Here is a 17512-nt window from a genome sequence, read left to right on the forward strand (position 1 = left end):
CTATAAAGTACTCATGAAAGAAACTGAGAAAGACACAAAGAAATTGAAAAACTTTCCATGCTCATAGATTGGAAGAATAAATATTGTGAAAATGTCTATGCTACCAGGAGCAAGCTATATACATTTAAAGCAATCCCTATGAAAATACCGTCAACTTTTTTCAAAGAAATTGGACAAATAATCCTAAAATTTATATGGAACCAGAAAAGACCCTGAATAGCCAGAGGAATGTTGAAAAAGAAAACCAAAGTTGTCAGCATCACAATTCCAGACTTCAAGCTCTATTAACAAAGCTGTCATCATCAAGACAGTATGGTACTGGCACAAAAACAGACCAATAAATCAACAGGACAGAATAGAGATCCCAGAAATGGACCCTCAACTCTATGGTCAACTAATCTTTGACAAAGCAGGGAAGAATGTCCAATGGAAAAAGACAATCTCTTCAATAAATAGTGTTGGGAAAATTGGACAGCCACATGTAAAGAATGAAAGTGGGCCATTTCCTTACACCACACATAAAAATAGACACAAAATGGATGAAAGACCACAATGTGAGATAGGAATCCATCTTCAAGGATAGGAATCCTTGAAGAAAACACAGGCAGCAACCTCTTTGACTTTAGCTACAGCAGCTTATTCTTAGAAACATCATCAAAGGTCAGGAAAGCAAGGACAAAAATGAACTATTGGGACTTCATCAAGATCAAAAGGTTTTGAACAGCAAAAGAAGCAGTCACCAAAACCAAAAGACAACCAACAGAATGGGAGAAGGTATTTGCAAATGACCTATCAGATAAAGGGGCAGTATCCAAAATCTATAAAAAACTTATCAAACTCACGACCAAAGAACAAATAATCCAATTAAGAAATGGGCAGAAGACATGAACAGATATTTCTGCAAAGAAGACATCCAATTGGCCAAGAGACACATGAAAAAATGCTCCACATCACTCAGCATCAGGGATATAGAGATCAAAACCACAGTGAGATATCACCTCACACCAGTAAGAATGGCTAAAATTAACCCGTCAAGAAATGACAGGTGTTGGCAAGGATGCAGAGAAAGGGTAACCCTCCTACATTGTTGGTTGAAAGACAAGCTGATGCAGCCACTCTGGAAAACAGTATGGAGGTCCCTCAAAAAGTTGAAAATAGAGCTACCCTATGACCCAACAATCACACAACTGGGTATTTACCCTAGAGACACAAATGTAGTGATTGAAGGGGGCACCTACACCCAAATGTTTATAGCAGCAATGTCCACAACAGCCAAACTATGGAAACAACCCAGATATCCATCAACAGATGAATGGATAAAGAAGATGTGGTATATGCATATAATGGAATAGTATGCAGCCATCAAAACCCCAAAATCTTGCCATTTGCAACAACATGGGTAAAACTAGAGGGTATTATGCAAAGTGAAATAAGTCAATCAGAGACAGATAATTATCAGATGTTCTCACTGATATGAGGAATTTGAGAAACAAGATCAAGGATCATAGAGGAATAGAAGGAAAAATCAAACAAGATGAAACCATAGAGGGAGAAAAAACATAAGAGGTTCTTAATCTCAGGAATTAAACTGAGGGTTGCTGGTGTTGAGGAGGGTGGGAGAGATGGGGTGGCTGGGTGATGGACATTGGGGAAGGTATGTGCTATAGTGAGTGCTATGAATTGTGTAAGACTGATGAATCATAGATCTGTATCCCTGAAACAAATAATACATTATATGTTAATTTAAAAAAAACAGAAATACCTTCTTTTTTCTCTTCCTCCTTTGTAGCTGTGAATGGCTGTCTGGCCACATTCTGCCAATGCTTTGTAGTGGATGTGTTGTGAAGGGGGCTTCATAGGGATACTTGTAAAAGAGAGAGAATGACCGCATCTTGTTCTTCGAATTTGTAAATACAGTAGCTGGAGCTCTAACATTCATTTTTGCTTTATGGCTTTCTTGAGGATGAAAGCCACAGGTGGAGGATAATGGAAAAGAAAGATGAGACACTATGTCCCAGATGACAATATGAGTTCACCCTAATGGCTCTTTATTGCTTGCCTCCAAAATCCTTTTTGCAATAGAGAAAACTTTATCTTGATTTTTATTTAGTTTTGACTATTATCTTATATGAGCTACATCTAATCTAAGCTGATACAGAGAGCAATTTGGGGATATATGTGAATTAATAAAGAATTGAATCTTATTTTGGCATTTAGTTGGCCATGTGACCATATTTTGGCAAGTGATCTGCAGTGTAAGTATTGTGACAGGAGCTACAAAGAATTGTTTGGATTAAACTCAAGAGAGTTATCAAGGAAAACACCAGGAGGTTATCTGTACAAAAGGCCTATAGAAGGTGAAAATAAAATCTTTGATAATAAAATAAAGGCAACTAAAAACTCCAGAGAAAATATAAAGCATTTTAAGACTGGCATTACTTTGTTCTATATGAATTATAGTTATACAGGCAAAAATCATTAAAACGGTAATAAGTACCTTTGTGAGGGAAAGCTTCCTTCCAGAAATTATCAATATTGCTTCTGCTAGGAATCTTTATTCAGACTGTGACAAATGCTAAAAATAAAATTTCTTCAGGATATTTAAATGTTGCCCTCTTTTCTTGAATTTACGTGATATGTGGTGAGTCCTCTATAGGCACACTCCTATTCAGCTTGGGAAAGTTTTCTTATACATATGATTATTATTTATATTCCACTGATTCTAATAAACTTCTTCAGGAATACCAATTATAGCATCTTGCAAATATCTCAATAACAATAGTAATAATTTTTTGTCTAATGGCTGTTGTTCCTACTAAACTGATTCATTGATCATATAAACAGTATTTTTGAGCTCTATGTTTTCAGAACTTAGCCTAGCATCAGGCACATTAGAAGTGTTCAAGGTTATTAAGTAAATTAACATGAGTAAACTTCAGTTCATTATTATAGAAACATGTTACTTTTGGACTATTTCCTCAAGGAGAGAGAAAAAGAAAGCAGTGAGAGAAGATGTGATTGAAGGGGAAAGGAGAATACTGAACACATTTAATAGATGCCCCTTCTCCAAAGCACTTAAGCAGCAGCAAGCATACCCTCAGAGCATGTCTGATGATATTTCAAAGCTTCTCTTCACGATCACCTTGCAATTCCAGGTCACAAGGTGGGAGCTGCCAGCAGTCCTGGTATTAAACCACAGCACCAGCTTCCAGTCCTCCTTTAAGTGAGGTGGCTTGCGATGGACTAGCCTAGGGTAACTGTGCCAACTTACAGCTGCCCTGTCCTCTCTCCCTGCCAAATGGACTCAGACTTCAAGTGAATAGTTTCACAAGCCTGCAAGGAATGGATATTTATAAAGACAAGTTATGTCGCGGTCATATTCACATAACATCATCATCAACTCAGCATCCAGGCAAACCAAAACCATATCTTCTGTGAACAACTGGCTTTACTTAATGCAGGATGCTAGGAAGGGAGACACATGGGGGAAAATGAGGAGTAGGTAGTCTGACCAATTTAACCAAATAGAAGCATGTAGCCTTTTTTTTTTCTTTTTCCTTTCTTTCTCTCTCTCTCTCTCTCTCTCCTCTTTTTACATAGGGTCTTTGTCAGAGGCATTTGACATATAGTGGAAAGAGCATGCATCTTAGAATTAATGAACCTTGTCCTTGGTTCAGTTTTTGCACTTACTGGCTTTGTGTCCTTGAGCAAGTCTCTTTCTATCCTGGGCCCTGTTTCCTCATTTGGAAAATGTCAACTTCATTGAACTCTATGAGTTATATTGAGCATTATAAAGAAATAATGGATGTGAGCATCCTTTGTAAAATGTAAACTATATTGCTCTTTTTTAAACTGGGAGATGCCTCAAGGCTGTTCAGCATATTGTATTCAACTCATATGTAAAGAATGTTAAAGAGAAATATTACCAAATCAAGAATTGCTTGTGTTAATAAACAGTATGAGAAAAAAAATTTGCTAATACTTAACATTCTTCTTTGTTTATTAATCTACTAGTCAAATTTTATTGAGCATATCATCACCATCATCAAAAATATGAGTGTCGGGCGCCTGGGTGACTCAGTGGGTTAAGCCGCTGCCTTTGGCTCAGGTCATGATCTCAGGGTCCTGGGATCGAGTCCCGCATCAGGCTCTCTGCTCAGCAGGGAGCCTGCTTTCTCCTCTCTCTCTCTGCCTACCTGTAATCTCTGTCAAATAAATAAATAAAATCTTTAAAAAAAAAATATGAGTGCCTATCATTCATTTGGTGGACCTTTGTCAAATGCTCAAGTGCAAGACACTAGGTTAGCCCCTATGAGTGAACTAGTAAGGAAAAAGGAGAAGAGAATCCACATTCAGAATTAGATAGTTATAATAATTCAAAACTATGCTGGTGGATAAGTGTTACATGAGCAATTTCTAGAATAACAGCATATCACACCTGGATATGTACAGGATGCCTCATCCCATTTTACTCTTACCTAACACATGAATCCTGTCTATACTCTGATAACTAAGAACTCACTCGGGGCTGGGGGGCGGTGCACCCAATTAGATCTGGTTGTTAGAAAACTCTTCTTTATATTTACCACTTGGGTCTCTTGCAGCCACACCACTAGCTTCCACATGATAGCCACTTGGATATTTAAAGATGGTCTTTGTGCCTCTTCTCAAGCCTCTTTCATCCAGGAGATAGAGTACCATTCTTCAGATCCCACTGTCCCTTTCTTTCACCATTCTTTGTCACTTGTGGGTCTGCCCCAGTTTCCTATGCCCTACTCAATGTGTCTGATCCAACCTGGCCTCAGAATTCCAGAGTGGTTTCCACCAGGCATAATAGAATGGGACTCTAAGCTCTATGTTTAAGGTTCTCACTGGAATTTACAGTCCTAGAGATTATTAGCAAACCCTCATTTTGTTTACAAATGTTACATATCTCTCTCTCATGCAGCTACATGCTCTTATTGTATATTTGAGAAGTTTGCTTTTTGGAACCAAGTTCACAACTTCATATTATATTTACTACATTTTATTTGTTGATGTTGTCATGAACACCTACCTCTAATATAGGTCATTCCTAATATAGTACAGTCCATACTAGGATCAAGGGAAGAATTATTCAAGGGTTATTGCGTAGTATATAAGGCATGTATTGACTCTGAGAGTTTACCTATGATTCACTTTTAATCACTTTCCACAGTTTGTTTATGATGTCAATGTTCTAAACATTTGTTTTACTCACAATCTTATTAATATTTTGAGTAACTCTTCTCTCCAGGAGTCAAAAAACAATAAAATGTAGAATTAGGAGTCAGATAGGGGCAAGAACATTGTAATTGTTGATAAATTAAATTCAAGTGTGTGGTATGGTGCCAGCCAAGACTGTACCGCCTGTTTGCCAGTTGCACAGTACAGGTGCTCTGCTGTCATGAGCTTACCTGCATCATGGCAAGTGGAACAAAATATAAAATCAGCCAAGTAAATGGCCAGCACACAAAGAGAACCCAGAGGGGAAGATCTTGACACAAGATGGCCAGAGTCCAATTTCCCACTTCAGATTCATTCCTCCTCTGGGGTGAGTAGAGGTGAACTAGATCTAAAGGGTGATCTAGTTCATTTTCTGAGCCTAGAGGGCATACTAAACAAGGAGAGAATACTTTTCTGAACAAGTTCTTGCATTCACAAATAGGTGATGAGTTCCATTATCCCTGTTGGGTACAGTACCTCTTCTATGGTGACCTACCTGTCCACGGAAGGCCCTATAGCCATGCCTGTTTCTCCTTGGCCTTGGGAGTTCTCATCTGAGGGGCTAATCATCCAACTATCAGCTTGGAAACTGCTAACATCCTTCCCAGCACAACACTGCCTTCCCTTGGAATCTCACACTCTATAAGGGCTGGTGTTACTTGATGTCAGACACCTGGATATGGAGAGAAAATCAGCCTTATGGGTTTGCATTTCTCTCCCTGAAGTCCCTGGCTCCAAGTTGTGCTGTCCTGGGTGTTAGCTGAGAGGAGCAAACTGCTGCTCAGAGATGAGCATTGCTGTTGACATGCCCCTTAATTCAATTCCTGGGGAGGGGATGGGGTTAGAGTTATATGTTTATATTCTTTTTTCTCCTGATTTCTTTTTTACTCTTAAGATCATCTTATCTTCATTTTTCTGGGTACAAATAGTTCTCTGATCTTGTACAAGTTATCTTGAAGATTTTGCAGTCTCCGATTCTAACCCAGAACAATAGGACATCCTTTATAATCTCCCTATCCAAGCTGTGTGTCCCTGATTCTTCACCTTCTAGAAGTCAGTTGGCATCACCCCACACAAACATGGTTCCTGGGTCCATTTACTTGTATGTGTGGTTGTTGAGGATAAGCCAGATTATAGGAAACTATCTACAGTATTTAGAAGATATATCTGTACTAATTATCTAAACCTTCCCCATTTTTTATTCTAATACTACCCTTACTTTTTTCAAGTAATTCCATAACCATTATCTCTTTTAGCTTTTAAAGGATCTCATGAGTGAAGCAAATCATCATTTTGTCTTCCCATTCTATATCCAGAAATAGAGATACAAAATGGTAGTCATTAGCTCAAGGCTTAGAAGAGTGTTGGGAGCAGAAGTAGAATGACACCACACATGACCCCCAAGGCAACAAACATTCTACTGCATCTGTGTGCACAAGCTTTATAAGATTAGGACTCTTGTATGGCTGATAAGATGCTGCCTCACAAGATGTCAACTTCCTCAGCTCTAGTTGAATGCCCTGCATTGGCATATATTCTTGAGAAAGCTCATTTATTGTGGGTGAAAATAAAATTAAAAGTGTCACCATTGTATAAGGAACCTGGTAACTACATTTATGGTGGTGAGTGTTACATAATATATAGAATTGTCAAATTACTATGTTGCACACTTGAAACTAATCTAACACTGTGGGTCAACTCTCCTTCAACAACAACTGAGAAAAAAAAAAATCAAAGATTTGGGTGACATTTTGGTGCAAAAGCCAGAGTTTAAGTGCAGTGGAAACTAGTGGGAGATGAAGCAGTTCAATGATACAGCTTACCTCTGCAACCTGTTTGGAGTGTCATAACAGATCAGATGACCTAAAGGAAAAAGAAAACAGTCATTTTGTCCTTGTAGAAGGCCAGGGAAAAAACTCTTATGCTATCTCTTAAGGCCAGTGGGGGGAAAATTTAGATGGGCAAGGAGAGTACTTCTGTGCCTACATATTTGTCCATATTATGTTAATGAGAAGATGAATTATAGACATGCATCCATACAGAGCTTGCAACACTGTGAAGTTTTGTCTTTAATTAAGACCCATATTTTTGCTCCTGTATCTTATATTAAAATGAAAGTATTAAAGCTTGAAATCAGGTAACGTGATGCACTCAGTTTTATTTTTGTTTTTCAACATTTCCTTAGCGATTCGGGGTCTCTTCTGATTCCACACAAATTTTAGGATTATTTGCTCCAGCTCTTTGAAGAATACCGGTGGAATTTTGATCGGAATAGCATTAAAAGTATAGATTGCTCTAGGCAGTATAAACATTTTAACAATGTTTATTCTTCCGATCCAAAGCTGTGATCACCAAGACAACATGGTACTGGCATAAAAACAGACACATAGACCAGTGGAACAGAGTAGAGAGCCCAGATATGGACCCTCAACTCTATGGTCAAATAATCTTCAACAAAACAGGAAAAAATATACAGTGGAAAAAAGACAGTCTCTTCAATAAATGGTGCTGGGAAAACTGGGCAGCTATATGTAGAAGAATGAAACTCGACCATTCTCTTACACCATACACAAAGATAAACTCAAAATGGATAAAAGACCTCAATGTGAGACAGAAATCCATCAGAATCCTAGAGGAGAACATAGGCAGTAATCTCTTCGATATCAGCCACAGCAACTTCTTTCAAGATAGGTCTCCAAAGCAAAGGAAACAAATGTGAAGATGAACTTTTGGGACTTCATCAAAATCAAAAGCTTCTGCACAGCAAAGGAAACAGTCAAGAAAACAAAGAGGCAACCCACGGAATGGGAGAAGATACTTGCAAATGACAGTACAGACAAAAGGTTGATATCCAGGATCTATAATGAACTCAAACTCAACACACACAAAACAGACAATCATATCAAAAAATGGGCAGAAGATATGGACAGACACTTCTCCAATAAAGACATACAAATGGCTATCAGACACATGAAAAAATGTTCATCATCACTAGCCATCAGGGAGATTCAAATTAAAACTACATTGAGATATCACCTTACACCAGTTAGAATGGCCAAAATTAGCAAGACAGGAAACAACATGTGTTGGAGAGGATGTGGAGAAAGGGGAACCCTCTTCCACTGTTGGTGGGAATGCAAGTTTGTGCAGCCTCTTTGGAGAACAGTGTGGAGATTCCTCAAGAAATTAAAAATAGAACTTCCCTATGACCCTGCAATTGCACTCCTGGGTATTTACCGCAAAGATACAGATGTCGTGAAAAGAAGGGCCATCTGTACCCTAATGTTTATAGCAGCAATGGCCACGGTCGCCAAACTATGGAAAGAACCAACATGCCCTTCAACGGACGAATGGATAAGGAAGATGTGGTCCATATACACTATGGAGTATTATGCCTCCATCAGAAAGGATGAATACCCAACTTTTGTAGCAACATGGACGGGACTGGAAGAGATTATGCTGAGTGAAATAAGTCAAGCAGAGAGAGTCAATTATCATATGGTTTCACTTATTTGTGGAGCATAACAAAAAGCATGGAGGACATGGAGAGTTAGAAGGGTGTTGGGGTAAATTGGAAGGGGAGGTGAATTATGAAAGACTATGGACTCTGAAAAACAATCTGAGGGGTTTGAAGTGGCGGGGTGGGTGGGAGGTCGGGGTACCAGGTTGTGGGTATTATAGAAGGCACGGATTGTATGGAGCACTGGGTGTGGTGAAAAAATAATGATACTGTTACGCTGAAAATAAATAAATGAAAAAAAATGAAAGTATTACTAAAAAGAAGGAAAAGAAAAACAATAGTTGACTAAAACCTCCCACCTAGAAAACCTCTACAATTTTGATTAACTCATATGCCCAATTATTCCACTTTAATGAAAAGAGAAAAAAATGCAAAGGAATCCATGTGTATAGATGACTTGAGTGCATCCACCCATATCCCAAAGCAGCACATTTCCAAAGGGCAAAGATAGCCTAATGCAATGCCTCTTTTCTTTGTTTAATTTCCTCACAAGGCATCATTCTCGAAGGAGATGTGCCCAAGTTCTCTCTCCCACATTGTTTTCAAACCTGGTCACCACTGCATGCATTTCTAAATGACAAGGCGATTGGATCTAAACTCTGATAAGTTGAGAGAGAACTCAAACTGACAGGCGGAGGAGGCAGAAAGAAGGCACTGCCCATTCCTCTCTCATCCCAAATGTCATCCCTTCCTTGTCCAGGCTACGTAGGCAATCCTGATGAAGAAACGAGCAGACACTTGAAAGTTTCTGACAGGTGTCATGCGCTCAGCACTGAGTGGCCAGGAGTGATGGAGCTTGACGTGACAGTGGCAGAGCGATCGCGGCTGGCTTCAGGATATGCAGAGTTTGGTGTATGTCATTTCCAATTCTTGTCATGCTCCGATTCCAGAATGGTAACTACAAATGGACAAAGCCAGTGGGAAGTGTTCAGAAAACTTGAAAACATTCTTTCCTGACCAAGTGATATTGCCAAGGTGCAATAACCTGGGATCACCCACCCAAAGTAGATGCCCTCCTGCTAGGGAGGATCAGGAGGGGGAGGCAGAGCTGAACACACTGATTCAATGTGCTTTTGCTTGCTTTCTTGCTTTGTTCTCTGCACTTCCCTCCAAGAAAAAGGTTTCAATTATTCTCATTCTTTCTCACATTTCCACATGCGATGTTTGTGCTGCCAGCATTCTCCCCCACCAATAACTTCTGATGACTCTAATTCCTTTAATGTAATGATCTTTGCAGCAGATCCTGCAGAATCTAAATATTTGGCAAACCTGCTCTTCTGACCCAGTTGTAGAGTGATTTATAATGGGAAAGGAGAACTAGCTTCTCAGTAACACTGTGCAAATAGTTTCATAAATATTCCTCTGTTGCATTATTTTGAAATATTACTTCTTTTAACAGTCTGCCAAAGTCAAATATTTCAGCTAAATAAAAATCCATGGCCAGTCCTCTCACCCAGCCAAAGTAACAGGTGGTAACCAAGCTCACCTGGTGGGAGAGCCCGGCTTGATTAACTCCAGCCCAGAAGTGATGGCTAACTGGCATTAAGGCATGATGGATGGCAGCAGATGTGTGTATAATCCTTAGCCTAGCCTTCCAGCCTCCTAAAAGAGAATGTATTTATTTAATGGTTCTTAACTCAATACATTGGCTTGTCATTAAGCATTTTTAAATAACATAAGGACTTTATAAGTACTTTCATTTTATAAAAATCCAACAAATAATTATTTGATAAAAAGTCAGTGGTACCTAGAGGCTCTGAATCTGGTTTCTACTGAAAATCCCTTGGAGCCTCAGGCACGGTGATAAATCAACTCTGGTGTGACTGTCTGCCTCTACAAATGCCAACAGTCAATGCTGAAGTGGAATGAGAATTCTGGTGTCACCGTGACCCAAACAGAGCCTGAAATTTGAGACTAGCAGGGCCCCAGAGTAGATCCTTTAATCGCAACCACCCTTGCAGGGCCAAGGTAAGTTTGGGCCATATGAGCTGCTATAACTCAGCTTCAGCTACTTTCTGTTCTGGTTTTGTCCTTGGTGAGTGGAGATGACCCATACAGCAGAGTATCTCCTTCTGCCCAAGAACAGTGATGGCCGGCTTGTGCCAGGACCCCCAGGCCCTCCCTATGCACACACCACTCCTGGTATCTCATCCTTTTCTCTGATTCGAGCTCACATCTCTACAATGCTTACTCCTAGGTGTGTCTTTCTTTCTTTCCTTTTTTTTTTTTCTTTTTGAGTTGTGTCTTTCTAACTAAGTCTGTCTTCCTACCTCTCGCCTTGCCACTCTGTACTGACAATAGCTCTTGATATGCATGCACCCTAGGCTGAAGGAATCTGCTTGCTTCTACCAGTTATGTTCTCTGTTGGTTCCCTCCTGTGCTGGGGGTTCTGCCATTGGCCCAGCTTCTACATTTTAGTAGGACTTTACATTCTCCTCTTTGTTTTCTTTCTGTAGTCAAGCAGTCATTCAGTCGGGTCCATTTTCTTACATAAAATTTCCTCCATCAGCTCCCCATTCTGATTCTTGAAATGTTTTTATTGCTTGCTTTTTAAATTATGTATTTCATCATGAACTTTTCAAACAACATGGTGAAACATAAAGGAAGAATAATGTAACCAAAGAAAAAAAATTAAAAGTAATATCCAAAATCATATTGCCCATAAGTATCTCAAAAAATTAGATAACATTCTTCAAAACTGTTCTAAAGTACATACATGGATGGATGGAGAAAATCTAAAACATTATGCTACCCATGTTAGAAAAATAATTTAAAAATAAGAGAATTGCTTACCTTGTTTCTTTACCACAAGAGATATGAATGTCTGTATTATCTAAGGCAAAAACTATGAACTTCCAACTTTAAGAGACTGTGGAAATATTATACATCTTAAAATTTCACTTCAGTTTTAATCAATAGTGATCAAACTCACACAATGAAAGGTAAGTGGGTGGCCCTTTTATACTTCCTGTCAAGATTCCTAGCCTCACCTCCCAAATTTACTTATCAAGAGTTAAACATTTATGTTCTGTAATCACAATACACAGAGTATAATCGCCTTAGTTCTTTGAATTAATTTTTTGCTCACCACCAGTCTTTTCTCTGGAGCTTCTCCATTCCTGAGTGTTTTGGTTTTGATACCGCCTGCTTGGCTAGATGTGGTTGTAGAGTACTTTTCTCAAAAAGAAGTTTTGTGCTGCATTCTCTGAGTTCTTTGCATGCCAGATCACACTCTTATTTTATCAGCAAGATTTAGCCATTGCAGTACTGATTTCTGACATTGAACACACCATGCTCCTTTTACAAGTCACCATTCTCTTTTATTAGGCTGGATTGCATCATTGTGTGGTTGTATTCTCATCCCCCCACCACCACCAAAAGGGGAGGGAAGGAGGGAGGGGAGGAAGGAAGGGAGGATAGGAGCGAAAGAAAGAAAGAGAGAAAAGAAAAAGGACTAAAGCACTTAAAAGGTGTTTGCTATACGATCAAGTTCCGTCACACTTGAAAATGTCTTCACTTTGCTCCTCTACTAGAATGTTCTTTAGAATTTTCCTCTCTTTTTTTTTCTCAATATGCTTTAATTTCAGTTTCTATTTTACATTTGGAAAAAGAGATGCTTATGGGACTTTTTAAATATTATTTGTATTGTTACTAATATTATTTCATTTTAAGCATAATACATTTTTTAGTACTTCAAATCTGAAATTTATTGGGAATTTCCAAGTGATCTAATATATGGGCAAGCTTTGCAAATAATCTATCCCTTAAAAAGAAGGTATATTCTTATTTTATTTAAAGATTTATTTATTTATTTGAGAGAGAGAGAGTGGGGGGAGGGGGCAGAGGGAGAATCCTAAAGCAGACCACCTGCTCTGTGGAGAGTCCAACATGGGGCTCAGTCCTAGGCTCTCAAATCATGACCTGAGCTGAAATCAAGGGTGAGTCACTCAATTGACTGAGCCACCCAGGTACTCCAAGAAGGTATAGTCCTTATTTTCAGCATTTGAAGCTCAAAATATATCAATTAATACACTTATTTTTTTTTACCTTCCCTCCCCCCCCAAGAGAGTGAGCTGGGGAGTAGGCACAGAGGCATTGAGAGAGAGAGAGAGAGAGAGAGAGAGAGAATATTAAGCAGGTTCCACACTCGGTGTGGAGCCTGACAAAGAGCTCCATCTCATTACCCTGAGATCATGACCTAAGCCAAAATCAAGAGTCAGATGCTTAGCCAACTGAGCTACCCTGGCACTTTCAATTACATTATTTAAGACTTCTGTTTGTTTCCTTATAAAGACAGATGAGCTAAAATCTTAGGCCAACATTATTTTTGCTTATCTATATAACTATAGCATTCACATTCATAAATCATGTTGATTCATAAATGCTTTATTATTAAATGAATGCTTTATTATTGAATGCATCTAATCACAACAGTTCTGTATTCATTCAACATTACACTCTTAACCTGATATTATTAACATATAAATTATATATAAATATACAAATAAAATATAGTAGAGTTACGATTATTTTAGGATTTGGGGTTACATTCAATAAAATGTGTTATTAAGTTTGCTAGATCATTTTCTTTTTTATTTCTTCTTGCTTGTTTATAGTTGCCTTTTATACCCCCCACATCTTCTAGGTCACGATGTACTAGGCAGACCTTCTATACAGAACATAGAGTTTTGTTTTTATTTTTATCAATATTTATGTACATTTCATTATGAAAATTTTCTAACAAAGTTGAAAGACTCCTAGAGAAACATTCATGGGTTTTGTCTTTTAATCCAACCTGAAATTCTTCATGTTCATTTCTGTGATGATCAGCTTTGTATCAATTTGTCTAGCTTTTAGTACCTAGTTATTTCATCATATACTAGGCTAGGTTTCTGTGAAGGTATTTGGCAGATATGAATATCATCTACCTTCAACTGACTTTAAGAAAAAGATTATTCTTAATTATCCGGCTGGTCCTGATCCAATCAGTTTAAGGTTCTTAATAGCAAGAAACCTGAGGTTTTCTTAAGGACAAAGAAATTCCACCTGTGCACTGCAGTATTGGCTCCTGCCTAAGAGACTCCAGCTTTCTTTTCCTGAGGGGCCATACTACAGATTCTGAACTTGCCTAACCTACCTTACTATCACATAAGCCAATTCTCTGCTAAACCTACCTTACTATCACAAAAGCCAATTCTCTGCTAATACACACACACACACACACACACACACACACACATTCCTCCCCCCTGCCCCCACTGGTTGTGCTTCTCTGTTGAAACGCTGACTGATGCAGTGTCCTAAAGGGGGCAATAAATACATTAGCTTATTTATTTTTTCCCTCCTTTCCTACTATATTATTTTATTGTTTCTACCCTTCCTAGTCTTATTAAAGTTTAGTGTGTGTGTGTGTGTCCATGAGTGTGCATGTGTAGGTGTTGCAAGTGTTGCCTCTGCTGATGTCTGGAAACAAGGACCAAATATACAATAATTGGAGAGTTATGTGCAATAACCCCTCAAAGACAGTGCACATGGACAAAATGGTCCAAAATATTATGTAGTTGCATCGTATGTACAGTCCTGTACTCCTCTGTGGCTTGCTACATTTAGCTGTTATTTCCTTGTGGTTTGAAATATTAACACAACGATTAATATCATACATGAATCAGTGATTTCCTTGGTATTCCAGCACCATCTCTACCTATTTAAATTACATATGGCCTAAATTCATGTAACAGAAGTATGCATTGTAGAGGATACACAGTACTTGATTTGTGAACCTTAAATGGTATGCTTTGATTTCTACCTGTTAAACATGAGGAAGTCAGTCTACTTTTCTACCTGTCATCTTTTTCTCCTTTGTTGCTCCATTTCTATTTGTATAGTTTCTGTATTATTAAAGCAGGTACTATTTTATTCTGTACTGTTGTCCTAATTGTCAATTTTATACATTTACATTTAGTTCCACATTTACAGTTTAATCTTTGTTATAGACTCAGTACTTAATATTAGACTCAGACAAAAGATCTTTTAGCAGCCCCTGCTCTGGCCCTTTCCCTCTGAATGAGCCTGCCATGGACTGAATGCTTGAGTCTCCCCAAAATTCATAGGCAGAAGCCCTAACCCCACAGCGAGATGGAATTTGGAGGTTGGATCTTTGGGAGGTAATTAGGTTTATATGGGCTCATCAGGGTGGGGCCACCATTGTGGGATTTTTGCCTTTATATGAAGAGGGAGAGAACCAGAGTTCTCTTTATCACATGAGAACACAGCAAGAAGGCAGCCATCTACAAGACAGAAAGAGAATTACCACCAAGAACTGAATCTGCCAGCTTCTTCATCTTGGACTTCCCAGCATCCAGAACTGTGAGAAATAAATGTGTGGTGCTTAAGCCACTCAGTATATAGTATTTTGTTACAGCATCTTGGGCTAACAGCACAGTGCCCCTCCTCATGGAGTAAGAAATCTGCAAGATCCTATAGGAGATACCCACCCCGAGCCCATATACTCCCATTCACAACATGTTTTCATTATAAACCCTAGAGCTGACGACACAAACCACACTAAAATCAATTCTATGGCTTGAAAGCAGCCAATATAAAGATGCAATACCTTTAAAAGGAACAGTAGTAGGATAGACAGCCGATGTCCCAAGAGAAACTAGAGCAGACTGTGGAAAACAGAGTGGTATATTTGAAGTACTGAGATTAAACGACTGCCACTTTATAATTCCATACCTTTAACAGTGAAGACAAAAATAAAGTTTCTAGACAAAGACAGAGAATTTGCTGCTTGCAAGTGTGAGCTAAATAAAGACTAAAGGGGGTTTAGTAAAAAGAAAATTATCTGACAAAATCAAGGGTATGCAGTAAGGAGTAAAGAACGCAGTAAGAAAGGGAAATTTGTGGACTACCAGAAACGCATATTGACTGTACCAAAAAGCAATGTCTTGTGTGATTTAAAATGTACACCCGCAATTAAAATGTTTGATAACAACTAAATGAAAAATATCAAAGATGCTAAAATAAACAGAGATTAAATACTCTAAGGATTGTGTGAGAAGAGGTGAAAGTACTAACATATTAGGTCCTAATAACTCAACGATGTATTTTGTAATATCTAGGAAAATGACTAAAGGAATAGAAGAAAAAAAAGCTTTGTAATGAACAAAATAAGGGGGAAAGAATAATAAAAATATTTGACTCATCAAAAAATTTTGAAGAAAGGAGAGACAAAGGAACCAAAAGTAGGTAATAAATGAAAAACAGTAAAATGGTAAATATATATCCAAATACATTGGTAGTAATATTAAATGTAAATTGCCTGAATATGCCAATAAAGGACAAATATTCTTAGACTGGATAAAACCTCAAACTCAAATTATATTATATTTACAAGAATAACAAGAGAAATTGTAGAGTAGCTTGAATATTAAAGGATGGAGAAAAGAGAAAAGATATGGAAACAGTAGCCATAAGAAACATGATGTAATATCAGATAAGGCATGAAGCATTACTAGATATGATTTCCTGATGAAAGGTCTATTAGCCAAGAAGACAGAAAAATTTATATGAACCTAAAAATGACCTCAAAATATGTAAGTAATAATTGAAAAAAAAAAGAGAGATAAATCTATAACCAAAATGGGAGATTTAACATGTCTCTCTTGGTAACTGGTAGAAAAAGCAGACAAAAATTAGGAAGAATCTAGAATCCATTAACAAATATGAATATAATAGAGGACACTGAACATTGAGAGAATCGCATTATTTTCCAGTCGTATGGAACGTTTACCAAAATTTGTGATACGCTAGACTTCAATGTTAGTCTCAACCAACTTCAGTGTCTCAGCCTTGCCACTATTGACATTTGGGCTTAATAAATTCTTTGTCATGAGAGACTGGTCTGTGCATTACAGGACACTTAGCAGTATTCCTGGCCTCTATCCACTAGATGCCTGTATTAGCTCCCCTCCCCCAGTTATAACAACAGCACTCATCTCCAGATATTGCCAGATGTCCTCTGGAGGGGCAAATCATGACTGATTTAAAGTATGCTCTTCTAAAATAGTTTAATGAAGCCAGTGGTCAATAACAAAAGATTATTAAAACTCCCCAAAGTATGCACTTGGACAATAGACTTACAAATAACCCATGAGGCAATGAAATAATTGAAATGGAAATTAAAATAAATTTTAAATTGAATTATTATGAAATAAAGCTTATCAAAGCTTGTGCAATGAGGCTCAAACTGTTCTCAGAAGAAAATAAATAGAATTAAGTGCATCTATTGAAAAGAAGAATGTATAAATTCAAGATAGGAAGGTCAGGATTCATGGCCAAGTGAGATTGGCAAATGTTCTCCCCAAAAAGTAACTATAAAGCTGGATAAATTAACCAGTAATATGTCATTACTCTGGAATTCTACCAAAGTCATATAATGATCCGTGATAAGTCATTGAATTCAAGATGAAAACAGTGGGATTCTGTGGCATTCAGAGCTGGGGCTGGAGCTAATCCCATTCCCCCTCCTTCAGCAGGTGATAGGGAGATTCTGCCAGGACAAAGTAGGCCATGAGGACCAGCAGTTTTTCTGACACTGTTGAGGAGGGCTCACTCCATTCGGGGCAGTAGGTATTGCCCATCTTCAATGGAAATGACTTTCCTAAGACAAACAAGTGGCAAGGCCAATGGCTTCATTCTAGCAGCCTGAGGTGGTAGTCCTGATGGGGGCAAACATACTTTTGG

The 17512-nt window shown here is 38.2% G+C and overlaps 1 long non-coding RNA gene across 1 annotated transcript; it reads right to left on the reverse strand.

Moving 5' to 3' along the window:
- Positions 1-9069: 9069 nt before the first annotated feature.
- LOC106007108 lies at positions 9070-12041 on the reverse strand. The gene is made up of 3 exons (XR_001181658.2): positions 11853-12041; positions 10251-10366; positions 9070-9662 (listed from the first exon to the last, which is right to left on the reverse strand). It is a non-coding gene; the product is annotated as an uncharacterized LOC106007108 (long non-coding RNA).
- Positions 12042-17512: the final 5471 nt, after the last annotated feature.

The sequence above is a fragment of the Mustela putorius genome, unplaced genomic scaffold (assembly GCF_011764305.1).
Source record: "Mustela putorius furo isolate JIRA1106 unplaced genomic scaffold, ASM1176430v1.1 tig00000698_pilon_pilon_pilon, whole genome shotgun sequence".
Classification (NCBI taxonomy): domain Eukaryota; kingdom Metazoa; phylum Chordata; class Mammalia; order Carnivora; family Mustelidae; genus Mustela; species Mustela putorius.